Source organism: Helicoverpa armigera, chromosome 20, assembly GCF_030705265.1.
Source record: "Helicoverpa armigera isolate CAAS_96S chromosome 20, ASM3070526v1, whole genome shotgun sequence".
NCBI classification, from domain to species: domain Eukaryota; kingdom Metazoa; phylum Arthropoda; class Insecta; order Lepidoptera; family Noctuidae; genus Helicoverpa; species Helicoverpa armigera.
The window spans coordinates 7,340,619-7,362,754 of NC_087139.1; the positions used below are offsets into that span (position 1 = coordinate 7,340,619).

The 22,136-nt window shown below is 34.4% G+C and overlaps 1 protein-coding gene across 2 annotated transcripts in view; it reads left to right on the forward strand.

Moving 5' to 3' along the window:
* Window positions 1-22,136, forward strand: part of LOC126056246 (uncharacterized) — a 99,339-nt gene that overhangs the window by 42,534 nt on the left and 34,669 nt on the right. The window lies entirely within an intron of this gene.

The window sequence follows — 22,136 nt, forward strand, 5'->3', positions numbered from 1 at the left end:
TAACTCAGTAATATAAGCCCATCTTGTTTCCCAATCGTTGATACAAAACTGCTTCCTATAATCCGTAAAATAAAATCATGTTTTTTTTATTTATAAACATTTTGGTAGATATACCTTACCTCCCATTTCAAACTACGACATTCCGTTTCTTGGGAACAAAATGATCAGAACTACAATTGAAAATACCAAACTTTAATAAAACCTTCAAAAAATAAAGTCACAAAGAAAAATAGTCCAATGTATCACCAGTTCCGTGTAGTTGCAGGAAAGAGGAGCCATAACGTAATATAATTGTGAGATGCAGGCAATAGTAATTTCCTGGTAAACAGCAGCTGACTGAGACGGAGCACAAAGGCAGCAATGTCGGATGTGAGCCCGCGGCCACGGACCCACCCTGCTTTAATTCCGATCCTATATACCGAGGACTCTTATTGTAAAAGTTTTTCTCTTTTTACTAATACTTAAAATGAGTTTTGGAGAACATATTATATTGTTCTCGACTTAATTTATTTTTCATTTTGTAAATTACTGCCGCATTTTTAGCCGTATCCTGGAGGAACTTCTTTCCGGACCCGCATAAAATATAGTCTATCTCGTTAGTTCGGTACAAACAAAATAAACCTAGATTTGTACTTGGTAAATATTCTCACGAAACATTTTTTTTTCAAATGACTTTCCTAACTTGAAAGTTGAAAAGAAAAACTTAAACTTATGTAATTTGCCTTCGGTAACTTGCCACTTTAATGATTTAACTTTGTTTAAGCTTTTATTTTTAAGACTTTAAAATATTGTGTATCAAAGAATGCATTAATTTACAGCTTGACAACTTTCTTTGATAAATAACAAAAGTTTAAATTGCCAAATTAAAAAGTAAACGAGAAAAATATACAAATAACTAACATAAGAAGGTATCAAAATATTCCATTTAAATTCGTAGCCCGTATAAAAAATAAAGCGGTCAGCTTGACCTTATGCAACAAATAATTTATTAGAGCGGGGTTTTCGGTTTCCACAAACGAAGCTGAAATCCGCTCCGTATCAGCTGCAGCTGAAATAGGCTGCGAGCACCGAGCTGTGACGTCACGCTATTGAAAAACATGGACGCGTGACGCGGGTTGAAACCAAATCAAATATTGACTGTGGGAATGTCCCGGTGTATCGCATGCTGGCCCCAAACCGATATATCTAACCCAAAACCTTTTAACACACTTTTATAAAGTTTTAACGAATGTATAACGAGTGTCACTCATGAATAAATTGATTGATTGGAGCGATTGATTTGAGTAGCCTTGTGAATCAATGTGTGTGATGGATAGTCGAACGTTTGCAACTATTTGTAATCGATTCTAACATCGAAATCTATTAATTTAACTGAATTGGAGGAAAACTCTACTTACGATGAAAATAATGATTACATCGGCATTGTGAGAAAACTTCGTCCATACCGACTGTACAGAGGATGAGTTATGCAGTCCATTAGCATATTCAGCTCGGTTCCTCTTACGAGAACGAGCTCGGAATCTCAGACGTGACGAGAATGTTTATGTCTCCGCAGGCTGCGTCTTCATTGACGCGAATCATTTTGTACGTATTGTGCTCTTGGTGCATAATTTTGTAATATAAATTACTTTGAAGTTCTCAAACATTTTAAGGATGAATAAGATCGTTTGTTACACTTTCACGCTAAAACTGTTTAACCAATTGAGATTATTTCGGATTATAGAAATATAGTACTTTGAAGTCGGAGATAACCTAATGTTTACCCAGGTGCAAGACGCTATTTACTCGGGACGGGGTGGAAGCGGAGGACGAAATTTAGTGAAATAAATATATTTATTACTCTTATACATTAGATTACAATAAGGCAGAAATATTAGAAATCTTGATGACATGAATGTGTATTCGGTGCGCGAGTGGGTAAGTAGCTCCAAACGTAGGCAATAAATCTCACTAACTCTGTATCCGATAGCGGCCTATTAAAGTTTCCTAGAAATGTTGGTAATAAGTTGGTAATAGAATATAAGTTTGATTCCTCCCTAATATTTACGCAATGACTTGGAAATAAACAAAACAGAATTAATTATTCTAAATCAATTAAGCTACTCACACGTTTCGCTTTAAAGCAAATTATTTACACATCCCATGCAATTTTATATGGAGAATACTGGTGAATTTAGAGCTTATGTGGTAATTCGTGTCACATAGTGTGTCTGAATGACGAGGCTGACGACTGATGGGCGCTGAGGCTGCGATTGGCATTCAATTAGGTCGGGTACTAGCACGCCGGACAGCTGTGTGCTGTGTACGCTGTGTGTCCTCGTCCGGCCTGCTTACGGTAGATAGATATTTCATCTCACGTAAACGGATGAGTCACGCTGATGTTTGGTAAATGCACATATGAGTTTATATGACTTTACCACATTTGAAAGCTCGGCGCTCCTGAGCTTAGATATACCTACCTACGTAATAAGACTATGTGCATTATGTAGATATATTTACTATTAGATATATTTAAATATTTTACCTACAGTACATAAACAATAAATTAGGTATATAATAAAAAGATCTAAATCACAGGACGGACTAAAAGTGTTTGAGAACAAAACCAGGAAAGTAAACCCGGGCGCGGAACACAATTGAGCAGGTTTAGCTGCTTTTTGTTCTGTTATTTCACGGCTTTGAATATCGGCTTCTGTTCGCGTCGCACTTGATCTTACTGCTTTGTTTATGCACGAACAACTGAATACTTTATTTATCGCCGACTTTTGCAGGGATTCGATGTATTTTTGCTATTATAGGAGAGAACAGTAAATTATTAACATTTGCACTTATTTACCAAATAATTGTCAATGTTGGTTTGAAATCTGGTCGTACGAGTACATTATAATTTGCTTTGGTTGGCATCTCCGACTGAAGACAACGAATAGCTGTCCCTTTACCCTTGTCATTAATTTAAGGCTTATGTGTTAGCTATAGCTAGCATGCACTAGCGACTATATACAAATATGAAAAAAATATTACATAAACCCAATATATACAGAATTAATTCAGAAAAGACAACTACATTCCTGAAACCCAATTACACGTTCCCTGAAGCGTTTTCTTTTCTTTTTGCCTTAATAATTGTACGTTATAACAAAGTATTCCAGTCTGTAACAAATTAAATCAACCCTGAAAAACAATTTTCCAAAAGATTTTTCTACGATATTCGTTGGAAAGAGTTGATTTCTTTTATTTTTCCTTTCCCCTTTTTTCAAGAATGTTACCTGATTTTGACAGGGGTCAAGCGGCTGCGACCTTCGTCACTTGGCTCAAAGTGTCATTGAGTGCGTGCGAGATGTTTCAGAAAACTTAAAGATAAAGTTGTGGTGACTTTCGAAATTTTGAAAGATATTACCTAATCAGGTTTAATTAGCTTCTTCGAGATTTAATGCAAAATCTTAATAGTAAGAATTTTGTCCCTTTTCACTTGCGGGGACTTTGACCCTTTAACCACTCAACTGTACCTAGTGCTTTTTATATCAAACAAAATAATTACTAACTTCAATAGGTATGTTATTTTTCAGTATTTTAAAATCAAAATGACATAAATATAACACTTTGCGATCAAGAGAAAAGATAACATTGTAATAAGCCTATAATGATCAGAATAAAGAATGTTTATTATGTCCACAATCCACATCATTAACAACCAGTATGCAGTCCCTAGTATAAATCATCGAATGTATTTTATTCAATCGTTCCATTTAGCTGTGTCGGACGTTACAGGACGAAATGGACAATTTGTGCGCACATAACATTTTACAGCCACACTCGTCGACAATTTTACTAGAATATTCTATCGTGCTTCCAAAGCGAATGTGGATTTTATTTCTATTGAAAATATATTCTGGAAAAATCGAACCATACAGTGTAGGGAAGTGGATTTAAACATCAACTGTTTTTTATATCAATATGCGCCAAAACAAGAAATTCGTGCTACCTTCACTTCTTAGTAACTGCCAGTAAGCTTTAACTAAAGATTTTCTCAATATAGAGGTAGAGTACTGAACAATCACAAAATCAAAGAAAATTAATTCTTGCAACATTTAAATGGAGCTTGTCACTGTCAGTTATACATACATCCTTTTGGATGTTTGTTGTAACCAACTGGATCAATCTGTGTGAATATGAAATCGTTTTGTATCAAACCTGTGACTGTTAATTTAAATGTACTTATGAGGAAAATTTTAATCCTGCTGTCAGTCGATGGATTTGACAATTGTATGTCCAATGAGACGCTCGCAGCTCACAGCTACGCTCCGATACACTGCGGCGGAATGACAATACTTCACATTAATAACACTGGAATTACTCATGGAAGGTTTATTTATAATTATAAATTGATTAAAACGGGCTTCCGATCAGATTTATTTTATTATTTTGCTGTATATAAATAAAGGCTACATTTAGGATATTTGTAGGAGTATGACGTTTTATACTATGGTGAAATATTGAATTGTGGTGAACGATAACAAAATCATTGGACCAGTAAGCTTTTATGTGACAACCCTGACATATTTTGATAGTTGTAAACATAGTTTGGTAGTACCTATATAGCGACATACATTTTGTTTATATTTTTTTATGTAAATAAGTACCGACTATAAATAAATCGAAGTCAATTATATTGCTTAGCTGAATGTCTACAATATATTTGTCAGTATGTCACACATGAATGTTCTATTCTATTCTATTTTTGTATATGGCAATCCGTGTCGATGTCAACTTCGACGATTCTGCCAATGACAAGTGGGATGAGAAGCATGTTATTTGACGCTATAAAGGTGAATAAAGAGTGACAAAGTGACTGACAAATAAAGCAATACGTGTGTTTCCGTCACTTGACGAACACTTCTGTCAAACGAAGTGCGTCAGAGGTGAGGAGATGTCAACAACAAGCCAGTAAACACTGTTCTTTAAGTGTTTACACGGTTGAAAAGCAGTCAAGGATATTTTGGCCAGACTGTATAAATACAAAAAATCAAGGCGCGGGATCAAAACAAAGCCGTGGTAAGTACCTAAGGCGAATATATTAATGACATTTAGATGAGAAAAGAAGCAAACCAGTTGCCATCTATTTCATATTTTTACATGTCTTGTCCGTCTCTCTTTGAAATCATTTGAAAATAACGTTCTAATTTAAAATACAAGTATCTACTTATAAAATTTATGTAGTATAGGTTCCCAGCGTTGACCTCCATATTTCGTACGTAAGTGGGGTCTTCTGATTAGCTTATCATTTTAGGTGAGCCGAAAATTTTAATTACCACATCGCTTAAAAAGGGCTCCGGTTCATAATAAAGTAGCTGTACTGAGATAATGCTGTGTAATCCTCAGTACTCGCGTGTGCTTATGTTACATACATTAAATATTGAGGCAGAGGTTAAACCTGTTCATTTAGATTTAATGCTTAAGTTTTTACCTATCTTGAATCTCAGTCTATATCGATCTTAGCCCAATCTTAGCGTTTTAATGTATCTAAGTGAGAGAAAGGAATCCAGATAAATTGAAAAACTTGCTAATGTGCCTGAAGAGTAGATACGTTTTCACCTAAAGAAATAGTTGTTTTCTGAAATAATGTTTGTTTTTTTTTTTTATTATCAACTGCCTTGATTTCTAACCTAACTATTAGAATTTTTGTATCTGACCCAGTATCATATTGATATCCAACGTAATATTCAGCTAAAGTTTTTGTTCCGCTTGTGGTAACGATGCGTAACACCCGCGTTAGATTAATATTAATGGCAACTATCCGAACACTTGCACATCATTCATAATTATCATGATGTATGTTAAAAGCCAGTGATCATAAATTAATTAATTTTATAAGATGAATGATACTCTCTATCAGGCTTAGGTAATCAATATTTGTAACACAAATTCGAGGCAGTTTTACATAATACATGTTATGTTATATTAAATAGATTTACTTAGGTACTGCGCTGTTGGTCTATGGGTCACAAAGAGCGACCGCTGTGCACGGGGTCTCACCTTCGAGCCTGGGTCGACAGCCGCTTTGTGGATTTTTAAGAAACTTTTACGAAGCAGCTCAGAGTCTGAAAGTTGGTGATGACATACTAACCCGTATATTGGAGAGCACAGGTCTGGTTTATATCCTGCCCAGCTGGCAGATTACCTTGAAGATGACAGCCTTCCTCCACGGTTACGACGTAATTTATCTGTAAAACAAATACAATGCTTCTACATTTATACATGCTATTACATTAATTAAATTTCATTTACATCAACACTCACCTACTCAAAGGTACAATTACTCATATAAGTAGATTTTCGGTTCAAAGTTAGTAAGCACTAAGCAGTTTAAGTTACTAACTCTGTAGAGAAGTACATTTAACACATATATATGTAAATCGTATGCGTTGTACGACCGAAACTCATTGAAGTTTAGTTCACGAATGTCGTTCAATGTTTGCTACATTCAGACCTACATTACATTTGCCCAGTAACTTTCCCAAACCCTGCGATAAACGATCACAGCATTTTATAGGTTTTTGCCCTAATTTAATAGTAGGTGATCAAGTGGTTTTCAGTTCTGTGACTAAATAGGCACAAATTTGAGGCTCTTAAAGATATGTATTTAAATCAAATATTATCTACCAAACCAGACAGGAAAATACAGTGGTAGTTTTGCTCATTTCAGTTAAATCCGAACCATATTGCATTCAGATATATATTCAAGTGTTACCCACCTGCGGAACCAATATAGGATTCCCCCCTCCTTCACCACAGCCGGCACTCATGACTGAGCAGTAATATATACACGTGGCGGTGCGTTTGATCTCATATTAGTTTGCGTGGAAATTGCTCGCTGCAAAATTTAAATATTTTCAGCCAACTATATTTGTCGTTTAGGTACGTAAAATATTTTTTTGTGAAGCTTCGTGTATGAAGGTTTCAGTTTTCAGAAAAAGGGAAATATTCCTGGAAATTAATGTGTATGTTTGATTGTTAATTTGCATAGGTATTTGTTCGCAGTTATTTTGGTAAACAATTCTATTTTAAAATTTATTTACAAAGCAAAAACAGTTTAATAAAATTTTCATTCCTGAAATTATCATAACCATTTGTTGATATATTTTTGTGCCTATCATTGACATATCGACAAATCAATATGTTCAATTCGCATGTAGGGTATAAAGGTATAAGTTCGTCACTTGTCACTCCACGTTGTCACGTTGTTAACAGAACTGTCAGTTGTCAGCTGTGCGTGCCACGTGCGCAGACAGATGTGGCCGACGCCAGCCTTCTCAACTTGGATCATCTATCTTACGACATTTTGTATTACGTTATAAGACGTTTTTTTGTGGGAAAAGCGCCACAAAATTTATATTCATTAATCTTTATGGCGTCTCTAGTTTATGTGGTTGAAGAATCGTATGTAAAATAAAAGAAAAAATGTGGGAGAGTTAGATAGGCGCTTATTCACGATGGTCGTTAGCTCAAAGCGCTAAAGCGATGGTATTATAAACTTGGCTAGAAAAAAATACTTTAAACTCGCCGCACGCAGAGGGATCAACTTTTACACGTGCAGTTCAAGTAAATTGGGCTTAAGGCGCGATTCCACAATGCAAGTAAATTGTATGTAGGTAGAGGTAGGATGCAAGTTTCACGCAAAATGGCATAGCGGAAACAAATTGACTAATTAGATGATGATGAGACATGATTTCACATAATCAGAGAAATTGAAAACTGATCAAAATATAGGAAAACTTCTCCCCAATTGGCAGTTATTTAAATAAAGATACACTTTTATAAAACAGTCACGATCCGCATCGGACCAGAAGATCTAAATGCATAATTTATCGATGCAGTTCATTAGCTTTACACCAAACTTTGTGCCTCATTGAATTCATGAAACTATCAATTAAAATAAGTTTTAGATTTTCCTTTAGAAGTAGGATTCATTTATTATGCAGCATAACCTAATCTAGTTGAGTATGGCGCTAAATCGGATTCTCATTATGTAGGAGAGTAAAGAACTCACCTGGAGTACCCTGGTTAATATTTGATGGCGGTTAACCCAGTCGGTTAAGAATTCATTGAGCAAGAAACTACCCGCTTCAAATTAGTCTTGTTTACAGTTACAAAGGTACACATTGACCTTATCCCGAGGTTAGTAAACGAGGAATAATTCGCTCGCCACTCAGCGCATACAATATTCAGTTGTGTGGTGTGAGCAAACACCTACTTAATGTAGTGGACTTTAAGTGGCCGAGATGGACTGCTAGCCTTGTAATTGGTTAGTGGTGAAACGTTGTACCTACTCATGTGGGCTTTTACATTTTAATTAAATAATTGTTTGTATTTTATGATGTTACATATTTGTTAAAAAGAATATTAACCAGGTACATATTTGGTCAATTCGATGAATTCTATTCTGATGCAATTGGGCAGTTGGGGCTGAAAGCCTCTAAGCCATGATATAAAGCTGCGGTGATATTGCGCGCCCGGGGGCTCGCCACAACTAGTACACATAGTCACCAAACTGGTTGAGGCTAGTTTCCTAAAAAATAATAATTAGTCCGTCTTGTAGATTGTCCAAAATTAAGCGATACGTATTTTTTCTTTTTTAAATTGGATCAGAACTTGTTAAGATATAGCGTGTTAAAGTTGAGTGTGACGTCACAAGTTGCTACAATTTTCAGGACACTGTGACGTAAAAGGCCCCCACTCCTAATTTTTGAAGTGTATTATCTTTGTCATTTTACGTTTAATTAAAAAAAGAAAAAATACGTATCCAATATTTTTTGATTATCTAAAAAGCGGACTAAATATTATTTCATTATTTCGACCCTGGACACTACCCTATTATGTGTATTCACTTAGCAAAAAGCGATTTCTTTATGACATATTGGTTTTCACTTTTAAATGAGAACACACGTTGTATGCTCCCAAAATATTATGCCAGCAGGAGAAACTCGCTATTGAATATTGCAAAATTAATATGCAACCCACTAGCAATAGAAACATGAAATACAATCAAATTAAATACTGTTATTCCCGGTTGCACAATAAAAGGTAAAAAGAGAATGCCGGCTAATTTTCAGCCGTATTTGCTTTATTTGTTGCACACGAGTTCAGAACAAAGGGTCTCATAAAAGCCGTTCCTTTGTAAATAGGAACTTACGAGGCTAAGTTTTGCTTTTACTAAAATCTTGTATACTCATACTGCCTTATACTTACGTAAAGTTGTATTCTTATAATTATTTGCCTATGTTTTGCCTTGTATAACTTTTCTTATTTTTGAAAACTACTTACCAAATTATGTGTAACCTCACAAAAGTTTTCTTCCAAAAATCTATTTGTTTAATATTAATTTCACAACCTTGCTACTGAATTTTATTCATAATATCTGTATAGATCATCAGTGAAAAAAATTTGTGCTCGTTTCTTCCTGGCGTATCTCTTAAGGATTAGAATCGCGTGATGCAATGAATATTCTTTAAGTAGGGTATAGTGACGGTGCTAAACTCACGCCTACATAACCCGAGGTAAAGGTATATAATATGTAGGTACCCAAATAAATGTTCAAACGTTACGTTTGTTCACGGGAAACGCTGACAGAGCACATTGCTATCGGATTTATCGACTCACTTATTTACAGCTTTGTTTTATTTTCCTTTTGTTGTTTATGTTCTTATTATTGTTTACTTCGATAAAATGTAGCAGTGTTGGGACTTTAATGGACCGGGGATAAACTTGTAAGGGAGTATTTGTCATGATGGTATTTTTGGAGGTGGTTAAGAGAATTTGAAATTTTATTGACGATCTTATCACTATTACACTACAAAACCAGTTCTATCTATCTCTTCACGATGAATGATAAAACTACAACACCGACTTTCAGGTGCTTCAGGAAGAAGGTTTATGTATATACATAATCTAGGTATGGCGCGAAATCTTTATTGTTTAGCTTAACAGAATCCGATTTTATAATGCAAACACTCAAACTCTAATCTTGGTTGAAAGAAAATGGCTTCTTATAAACAGTTTCTTGAAAACTTCTACATAGCGTGAATTTTGAACGTGCTATTTCGAGATAACCTGTGTCTAGGGAGTTTAGTTGTTCAGCGTTTCCTCGCTTATTTGCTCAAGTTTCCTCAGAAAGTAGTTGCCACTTAAATAATATAGAAATCCGTATTGGCTGTTACCTCTAAGTGTCGTTCACTTTTCTCACGTACAGAAATAGGCTTCAATAAAAATAACAAGGATTTCTTCGTACTTTCTCGAAATAGAATGTAGGAATAAACGTTTGTCCTTATCAAGAGGATAATTACTTACTTCAGTAATCCGATATACCTTAACCTATTTTTGTGTTATTTGCTTCTCCTTTTTAATATTGGATTATATTTTTTATACACTATTTGCTTCCGCCAGCGATTTCACTCAATAAACGGGCTATCAACACTGAAACAATATTTCGAATTCAACAATAGGTACCTAAGATATGAGCGAGTTAATACAAACAAACAGAAAACTCTTTAGCTTTATAATAAAATTATACATAGACCTGTAGTTACCAACACGTTCCTAAAAATTAGTATTCATGAAGCATTGGAACCCTAAAAGTTTTAGGTTTTAGTATCACAGTTAACGTAATGTTTTTGAACGAAAAAACTATATTTTTTAAGCGTTAAGCAGTAAGTGGCCATTTAAATTCCAATTGCCTCTATCTTGTGCTTTAGTTTGTGCATTTACTTAGTTTAAATGTGTTAAATATTTCACACTGAATTTACATAATGAGATAGTTGATGTGAACTTAAGACAGTACACTAGCAACGTGTAAAACCATTTGTAAGTGTAGATACATAATGATCGTAACTACAACTTGGTGTTACGAGATGGGACACAAGATCAGACACAGACAATCCTCTCAGCAGCCATTACAGATAAGCTCAGTGCCGGCGCTGAGTGCACACCACGTCGCCGACAAGTAACTACAACTACTCTAATTTGTTACGGGCCATTCATGATGTTATTAACTTAGTATAACAAGCTATTTGTATAAGTACAATGCATAATAAAACTAAGTACGGTGCGGCAAATGGTGCCATATTTCACGTCAGCGCTGAACTAACGCTCGCGTTGTGAATATATCAGGAAATATTCATCACTCTCTATTGTTCAAGATAATCGAATGGCTTTCCAATAAGTGGTTTTGTTAGAAAGAATTAGATGGGATTTTAATGTATTGCTAGTTTTATTAATTGTGATGATTGTTTGTGCCTATAGTATTTTCGTTTTTGTGCGTTTAATTTGTAGTTTTATATCTGGCTTTCAATGACTGAAATGAACGATAATATTATTTAAAAGATTAATTTAACTAAGTAAGTAAGGTTCTACTATCATTAGAAATATGCCCTGCGAAAGTCAAATGTTGTGGAATATTCTGCCCAAACATAACATAATTAGTAGTATTTTGCAAATTGATGAACTTCCACAACAGGCGAGAGCAGACGCTGCCTTTCATAATTACATTACAAATAGATAATTACAGTCAAGTGCTTTGAAGGTATTTAATTACATTAAAGGTGACCCGAATCTTATTAGATTAATTCCGTCGAAGCTCGGAAAGGGAATCTCCATTTACTCGCCATCTGTTTATTATGAGATCAGGTATCTTGGCAAATGTTCAATGTAGGGGGAAGTCCCGTAACGCCGGGCGGCACCTAGCGCCGGACACTCGTACTATTTAAGCGTGTATAAATCTGTTCGATTCAAAATACAAGTGAAAAGGGCGCGGGGGGCACACAGGTACAGGATCATGCGCCACCCCTCACCTGTGATGCACACGACCACGGCAGGAGCAACCGTTAGCTGGTTTAGGTGCGAAATCACTGCGACAGCTAAATATCAATGTAAGTAATTCTAGTATATTTATGCATTTACATTTGAGTGGTATTCAAAGATAAAAGTAATACTTGATTGTTATCCGTAAAATGGCAGAATATTATTAGATCTTTTAAACAATTTTGGTAGATACCACCTAATGAACGAAAATGTCTGTCCCTTAGCGCCGGACACTAAGTCGTCCCTTAGCGCCGGACAGTAAACATATGAATATTTCTTGGGAGAATTTACGTCATTCATTCTAATTACTTAATTTGTTTTAGCTTATAGAAGAAAGAAGATAATTAAAATGGAAGACAAGAAAAAGAACGGAACCTAGGAGCCACAAAGCTTACAATCTGCTATTGATGAGGTTATGCCAAAAAAAGCGAGACAATTTTCGTAATTTGCTTAGAAGACTGGATCCAGTGCTCATCCTGTCGTGGGTGGATACGTGAAGTATGTGAAGACATTCTAGAGTGTGAAAATGGCTTAATATGCTGGTTATTTTGAAATTTCCAGTGCTAGGGGTATGGCGCAAATAGCCGTCCGGTACTAGGTGCCACTTTTTAAAATTACGTTTTTTGTTATCAAGGTTTGATTGATAGTATTAATTATTTTGGAGCAGAGGTTGCATTTTTGATAATTTAATTTGATTTCTAACTTTGTCATCTTATATAAATCATAATTTAATAAACATTTCTTAAACTATTTTTTGTTTTATTTATAAATAACCTTAGGTGTCCGCCACTGGGGGACTTCCCCCTATTAATTTGCGAATACCGACTCGTGCTGACAACAAGACGGGCTTCAAATAGTCCTACATTGGTTACTGAAATTCGTTATATCAAATGATGTGTTCATGGATTTATTTATTTTTAATACATGCACGGTATATTTGAACACTTAAGTTAAGCAGCACTCAGTAGTGGCCGAATAGTCGAGACATACAAAGATCACGCGCATGTAATATTTATACACAGAACTTATGGGTCACTCGTTTCTCTAAGATAAAACTACTGTAACAGAATGTTATGTTAAATGATACCGATCTAAAGACGGCAGTCTGTAGCGTAAAGGATGCAACATTGTGAACATTTTCTTTGACCTGATGCAACAAAAGTAAAATAGGAAGTGCGACTGGGAAATTGTCCCGACTTGCTATTGATTCTTTGACTAACGTCGCACTGTCGTGAACTTTTTTAATATCCTGCTAGTACATCAGGTAGACGATACGACCAACCTGGATAAAGAATAGGACTAGCAGAATATCTTTTTTTTTACATTTGATACTCAGCTGCACCTGGAAGGAATGGAAGTCGACCACAACAAAGAAAAAAAAAACGGTAGAGGCAGACGTGACAATTTATGTATGCACTAAATTAAGAATAGAATAGAAAATAGAACAAATACGTAAAGCTTCTGCCTATTTTTTATGGAATCTCTTCTATTGGACCCGCTAAGGAAGAGTTATAATCTTACGCTTCGCTATAAGAGTTCCCATTTATAACTGTGCCGAAAATTCCGTATTAAAACAGTCATTATCATTGTTCGCTTTAGTTATTCAACGTAAAAACCACTTAAAACATAATTTAAACACTGCGGGCTGTATTGTAAGAATATAACAGTAACTGCCATCGTTATTTATATGAGCGCGAAGAGAAGCCAGCGGCGGTATGCAAGTTAAATGTGTGTCGCCAGTTGGCAGCAAGCCAAATATACTGCCTTATATCGAGGATCGAACCAGAAACTTTAACTCGAAGTCCACCTACCTATACAATTTTGTGTTTTTTTGTAAAATATCCAAACAGTTTCGCCGGCGTCTCGCTGCAGGAAATTGGTGGCAAAACTTATTGCAATGGTCAGTGGCTTGCTGGTCACGTCCCCTTTTTTAAAGTGATGTTCATATGTCACAACGTAAATTGTTATCTTTGTATTAAATTTTAGGTGCAAACAACCATCCGTCCGGTTTGAAAAATATTTAGCGTACAAATCCACAACTTTATGTCCAAGTGTCGGTATTCACCCTGCCTTAGAAAAGACAAGAGACAAAACATGTAAATCCGATTCGATTGTGAAGTCGGACCGACTGCGCAAGTAAATAGCGTTCGAGGAGGACGAATAAGAAATGTACGCGTTCCTACTTTGTACACGAGGCTTAAGAGGGTTCAGATGAGTATAAGCGGCTACAGATGGGTCCTAGTGCCAGTGAATAATGCATGCTGCATCTCAGCTGCCTGAACGCTGGATAAACTTCGCGTCGGAAGTGTTACGCGGAATGGACACTGCGATTGTTTTATTCAGAAGTTTGGGGATTTAACGATTGGAGTGTTTCGAATTTCAAAATGTTTGCTTTTGGGTGGAAAATGGGACAGATAATCTCACAACTTTTTTAGATAGGTGTTTGGAATGAATTTGAAAGAGTCGCGACAGGAAAAATGTTTTGTTACTGGTTTTCAGGAAAAATATTTAATCGCGCACATTTACTAATTTCATGCAAAGTGAAGAACGTCATCCCCAAAGTCAGAACATTTTAATGAAACTTTCAATAGTATAATACTAAGAAATTTCATTATGGTAGCGACTTTCTACCTCTGTATAAATCTGTCGGTGCCGCCGAGAGACGAAAGCGCGCCTTATATCTCCGGAAATATCGCCGCATACCGAGAAAACCTTTTCGTGTGGAGCTTGTATGAAAACTGTCAATCTACATTTTTATGATACATTTCCTTGCAATATTCCCGGACAAATTCGTTCATAAAAGTCAAAACCAATGTTATTTCATGAATACTTTGATATCTGTTTATTACCCTGATATTTTGTATGATAGTACCTGTAAAGATTTCAATAAATCTCAAGTACCAACAATAGGTTATTTTCAAATTGCCAATTAATACAACATCAATCTAGATATTTTACCAATAAGTTGAAGAAACTCGCATCTAAACTCAATAATCGTCATATTTCATTATTGTCCCTTACACATAGAAGAAGGAACTATTTATTTGCCCCATTACACTATGTAGCTATATGTTTATCTTCGATACATTTATTGTAGGTAATAGATAATATTGTGATTAATTGTGTTCTAGCGGAATAATTAATAAGCAACTATGCCGCATTGCGGGAATCCTTTTGTTGCTGCGAGAAAAAGTCGATAAGAAGTAATGAATGGCTTACATGTTCTTATAATGTTTAAGCCAATAATGATTTACGATGTTACCCTTAAGCTAGAGCGGTGTTATGCGGTGTTCAAGTGCAATTAACGGAGAAAACTATTTATATTTTATGGATATGAAGAAAAGTTTGCAGTAAAATATAAAAAGCTTATGGTGTATATGTGAATGTCTTAATTTTGGCGCAAGTTTTCATAGTATTAATTTATCTTAATAAATTATTTTTTAGATGGTGACTTGCTCGATTATGTTCAACCTCTATTTTTCAAGATTATTATATTTCTACTATACAAATTAGAGAGAAGATTTGATGCGTAACAACTCTTAGTTTAAATAGTTATTTATGTGACTAAATTTTTTGTGCTAAGGTCCATAATACCTCTTTGTTCTCAAATCATAAATAATTCACTATTCAGAAACAGAACAGAAAACAACTTGTTAATGAAGTATTTTCACGGCACAAACACTTTGAATTGAAAGTTGTTGTTGCAGAATTATCATAACAATTAAAATTCTGCTTCGTTGTCTGTATCTACATCACATGAAATTCTCAGAAATTCTGAAGTTTGTCTGAACTTCATTAGCGAATATTCCTATTTTACTAGTTGTTTCTGGCGGATTCACCCACATTCCTAGGGTAATACCTATGTCTTATGTCATCCGAGGATAGTGTAGTCCCAACAGTGGAATAATCTCTTGACTCAGTAAAGTCAATAGTTTCGGAGGCCTTACAAACAAAGTAACTATTTATTAATACTAGAGAAAGAAAATCAACTGAGGTGAAGTGTAGGTAAAGTAAGCTAAGTTGGTTTTAAATGTAGATGACCTTGAGTTTCGTCGGAGCTTAATAAAACAATATTTTAGAGGTACTCTGGGTTCGTCAGTTCATTTGAAAAGCAAACACTTTGTTAATGTTTGAAGCAGAGCATTAAGGAATGCTTAGAAAATAATGTAGTCAAAGGCAAAATTCTAGCTAATCTTAGATCTGAACTTTTTAATAAGCAATGAAGCAGAGATGTTTTGATATTCTTGAAGAAATTATTAACTATCGGGAAGTAATTTCAGTTCATAACAACTCCTGAAAATATTACATATTATGTTTTTTTTTGCCAAGTCGTTAAATGATACAAGGTTTTATGAACTCTCGTATGTCAAACACCGAGTGTAGTTAGTGATGTAGTCCGAGGCAGTGCATCGCTCGAGGCGGCGCGAGATCAAAGTGACTGCGCTCACCACGAAATGGGTTTTATAACATGATTTTTCATACTCCGCTAGCTTTAAATAACTATGCGATCTAGTCCACGTGCTTGACTCAGCTTATAAATCACTTTGTAATTAAGTTTCGCATATCATATCTAAGCCAGCAGTTACGCTGTTGTAAGATGATAGATTAAGTGAACCCTAATTAAATATGTACCTCAAACAACATAACAGAGGTGTCCTCTAGAGAGTACAAACAGGACTATCTACATAATTAAAGGCTGAGCATTTGAAACATTAAGTAAAGAGCCGTCGGGTACGCCTGACGACTTAATGGGCTCATGTAGTGTTTACGTTAACATCACATCATGTAATAATACGTCGGTACACTACGTCGCGTAATGAGACTACGTCTCTACGAGTGCTACGCTGTCGTAGCAGCTACAATGTCGTAGCGGATTTTTTCATCACCAGTGATTTTGTTTTATTAGGAAACTTATATGCTTTACGTTCAAAGTAGTATTTATAGAACAGGAAAAAAGATTTTATCCATTTAATGCTAGACTACTTCGTGAAAAGCTTACAAACATTTTCCTCTTCCGTCGCTCGGTCGAGAGCTAAGTCTTTTGATGGTTCCCAAAGCACTAGCCGTTTGAAAATCCGGATAAAATTCAAGTCTCAAAGCATGTATTATAAAAACAAGTTTGTTTTTACAAAAAATACTTTTTATTTGCTCCATTTACGCTATTTATCGAACTTCTGTTTACATACGTGTTTGTTTTTCTTTTGTTTCAATAATTGATCATAAAATAATAATTTGATATTTTCTTTCTATATAAAGAGCTTTTTTTATGACCAAAAATGTTGCAGACATTTATCTGCAACATAGTGTTTCAAAAGATAATTTTCAATGGAAACAACATTGTGGTGCATTGAGTAAACTCTTCATATAGAAATTACACGAACCTCTTCTTTTTAAAACCTTTTAAAAGCTCGTTGCTACAAAATGTTTTATCGGGTGTTGGTGTTATTCCATTTGTAAGCGATTTTTAACAAGAAATTTTACACCTCTTTCCCGAATGAATTTTATCGAGATTTTCAATCATTATATTGCACTTTGTAAGCTCTGCATGTTTGTATTCATTGAACGAACACAATACACAATTGTATTTAGTATAATAAATCGAATTGAAATTAAAACAAACTCTGAAACGAGGTTAAAACATAAAGGGTATTGTGAAGTATTCACAATTTGTTTCATCATAAATAACGAAATCAAAATTAACGGTGTTTTCATAGATTACGCAAAAATTTTTTAAAACAAGGTGAAAAATTACTTTTGTTGCGCACATAAACATGTTTGATGGTACTTTCTAAACTTTTATTTTCAAACGGCCATCAATAAACATAAAGTTCAAAATTGTTTGACATATTGTAAAAATACGTAAATATGACTTGATGGTGGTGTCATGCTAATATTATGTATTGAAGAAGATATGTTCTTCCGTTATCGAAAAGAACAATTTTTGATTAGCAATCAGGACGAATACAATACCTACCTTTTTCTTTACTCAACGTATATTTATTGTGACGTTTCGTGTCGATACAATAGGTATGTGTAAAAGTCTCGAAAGTTTAAAAACCTTTATCATACCCTCAGTCACGATATATTACATTTTCAAAATATCGAAAGTTTATAATAAAATAAAATTCAAACTTTTTCAAAATATGAAAAACTGTAGCTACACCACTGTGTTGACATTTTATAAAGTGAAAAACAAAATACCGTCGCGAGAAAGTGAAAGTTACAAGCGAGGGGACTCGTGGCGGGTCATTTATGTTTTCCTACAAACAATTTATGTTTGAGCCGACGAACAGAATTATCTTCTGCGAATTGCTCGAGATGGGACAAAACGATGTTTTTTTATGTTTATTAATGATAAGGTATTATAAAGAGGTAACTTTTTGAGTTTGCGAGGTTCGAGGGTGTAACATCAGTATCTTAGAGCCTTCGTACATTGCAAACTAAACTGTCGGCTGATAGTTGGCTGGGTGGTTGGCTGAGGGTTAATATAGAAGGTAATCGTGATTTCAATCAAACTTTTTAGGCGATTAGATAGTCTGATACAGGCCAGTCAGGTACCTAATTGCTGACGTTGTCGACTTGTCATTCATCTCCATACTGATTTATGATCACCGATAAACTATCGTCCTAGTAAAAGTTTGCAACTGGTATATTTTACTTTTTAAAACAAAACGGCGTAAAAAGAAAAGTTTTTAGATAAAACTTACAATTTTAAACGAAGTAAGACAAGCGGAATCCTTAAACTTGTTCTAATGAAGTTTTACGGAGTATGTGGTAGCGTGCACGATACAGTCAATATAATTTATCTCAGCTCGCTATACGGAACTATACTAAGCTAAGACCAGCCAGTTGTGTAACTTTTCAAAGAGGTAAGTATACAAAGCATTTTCATTTTATCGTCCATCAAAGTAAATAAATGAAAATATAAAGGCTTATCCTTTATATTTTCATTTATTTTAAAAATCCTGTTATTTTTTTTACTTAAATATTAAATAAATATAAAGAGTGTTTAATTAACGAGGCAAGCGTTTATGTTATAAAATATAACTTTTACAAATACAAAGGCTGCCACTATTAATCAGTATTAGGTATGTTTATTGCAAATGTAATGTAATAATGACAGCTAAATATTAATGTTTACAAAACAAACATTAGTTTAAATTATATTTACCGATCTTTGATGTGAATTAGCTAATTGAAAATTATCAGCCGTGCGGTTTGCTTTTAAGAGCATCAATAAACAATAAATTAGCCGTATTTAATAACACAAAAAATCTACAGTGTGTGTAAACACAGAAAACAAAAGTTACGTCTGCATAGTTATTTGAATAATAGATTTGGACAAAATTAACATACCTAATGTACTGACACATTTTAGGCGTCACGATTTATCCATGCTGAGTAAGATGTTGAAAATATTATGAACATTAATATTCATGACATGAACCTACATAAAATATATTCCTGTTTTGCTTTTTGCCCTGACATGTAGGTAAAGCGGTAATTCATAAAAATAGTTACAGCTATCCAAGTTTGAAGTATACTACAAACAAAAGTTCCCAACGTGAAACAAACGAACAAACACTGCGGGTCAACAAGCGTACAGAGAGCAAAATAAAATCCATTACTAATTGTTTAAAAGTTCAACATCCTGTATTTAAGTTTTCCGCTAAAAATGCAACGTCTGCACTCCCCGGAGACGGAGACGGAAGTTGTTACAAAAGAGGATATGAAAAACTTATACTAATGTACTGCAGGCTGCAGAAATGTTACATTTTAAGGGGACATTTCACCGGCGTGGGGTACTCACCAACTATTTTTCTGACGTATTCTCAAAATGTCCATAAAATTGCAAAATGTGTAATTGTACAATGCGCAAACACTAACAGAGGACTCGCAGCGAAGTATTTTTTGAAGAAACAATTTCAGTGGAATCTCGCCATTAGAGTTCAACATTTTTTGAAACAAGTTTTAAAAACCAAACTAAAAGCCGTCCACATTATGATGAAAAGTTGAATTCGACTGAAGCTAAATTGCTTTGGTCAATTTTTTATTCAACTCTCAATCATAAAGATTTTAAAAATAAAATAGACAGAATACTTTTTTACTCAACTCATTTTCATGAGCAATTTCCTCTCATAAATACCTAAGGATTTCAGCGATTTGTCTATAGGTAGAGGTTGCTTTTGTAAAGACTAAAAAAAAACTTTATTTATTTGGACACAAAGTGACAAAAGAAACAAAAACAGGATTGCACTTATAATAAACCTTGATACAGTAATAAATACACGTTTGTCCACATTTATGTCAAAATAGATATATTTTGTATAGGCTTAGTTTTCTTTGAATATCTATACTTTGGCTCTAAAGAGAGGCTCCATTACTAAAATACGCCAAAAAATATAAGAGTCCCCTTATATTCCACCACAAACAAGAAGGCTCACGCGGTAATGGATTAATTAAGTTGACAACATTGCTAATGGTGTACATGGTGAGACGAGGGCGTGCTCCATGAAACTTCATAATTACCATACAATTAAATATTCCGTGTACTATTATTTCGTACCACAAACAGTCCATTTGGCTAGTAAAACATAATACATATATCTTATATCTGTTGTTATAATTTCTAAACACAAATCAACATTCACGCAATTCAAACCGCCAGAAACTGCCTAAAAACAGAGCGATACATTCACACCAATAACTAATCACTAAAAAGGTTTAAAATAATAAATAAAATAAAATACTAATGATAGAATAAAAGTAATCAAGCAACCACAAAACACCTAATCATATCAGATGACATTACATTTTAACTTACAAGCTAGCATCATTTAAGAATCTGATTGAATAAAATGGAAGCAGAAAATAAAGTAATAAAAATATTTCAGTCAAAATAACGAGAAGAGACGTGGAGGTGCCAAATAATATACATTATTCATTTAAACGTCTCTCTTTTGTGAAACAGTAAATGAAATAATGTAACGAACAGGTGACTGGTAATTTGAACACGAAGCCACAAATTGTTGATTTGATTTTTCTGGAGGAAAAATGTTCAACTTTGTGTTTAATATTTTAAAAAAGTACTGTAGGCAGGTACCCATTTCTTATGTCCAAAAAGGTTATTTTTTGTGTGCTCTTCGATGAAAAAAAATAATTCTGTTCTTTGTTCATTTTGATGAAACTTAGCAACGCTCTCATTTTACTATACCCAATTTACATTTAGATACCTAAAAAATATTTTGACTGTAGTGCGTCATATGCCTACTACGCATTTTATCTCACCACAAGAATGTAGGTTATCTTAATAAATGTATTTCTTTCATATTTCTGCGACATTTTGGCTAAACTCCACGTCACAATTTTCATTAGCAATTTCTTGAATAAGTTGTAACTCGCGGCGAGCCACGAGACAGCTATAGTTGAGGGTGCTCGCTTTGAGTGCGAATAGGCGTAATATTATACATTTAACTTTAACTGAGTTTTAAGAATATATCACATCACGTTTGATTAAATACCTATGCTGGTATTAGAATAATGATTACTATCAGGTTTCACTACTCAGACTTACTTTCAAACGTGTTAAATAAAATTAGGCTACATACATGAATCCTAACAAATAAGATGCGGACGTAACTCTGTTTTCCTGGGTGTTCCCACGGGACGCAGTAGATCCACGCACAACAACTAGTGTTTACCTCCCAGAAACAAAAAGTGCTTAAACAATTATTTTGACAATGGTCATTCATGAATTTTAAGTCGTTTTAAAAACACTGCAGACATTGATAACGGCGGGCAGCAGTTTCATTTCAGCGAAACATAAATTATATCTTGAAATTATTTTTGTAGCTCGAGCAAAATACGATTTCAGTTTTCTGCTTGTTTTAATTGCGAAGTTTTCTTGAAATATTTCATTTTCATTTAAATGTATTACGCGAGATGAGTTATCTGCGATTATAACAAAGAAATGGAATTATTTGAATTTCTTATGAGATCAGCGCTCTTGTGGGTATTAATTACTAATTTTAATACGATGTATGTTGTAAGAATAATTAATTAAGTTACAAAACATGTCTTAATGAAGATAAAATCCGTTGTATTAAGTTTTATTTATGGTTCACGATTTCTTTACGGCACACGTGCCGACTAATTATTTATACATTAAATTCTTGACCGTTATTTGAAGCTTACTAGTTTGAGATAGGCACCTACGTGTTTTCCGCTTTTATCTCCGTCCTTTTCTACCCCATATCTTGCATCTCTCTCGCACATCGACCAGT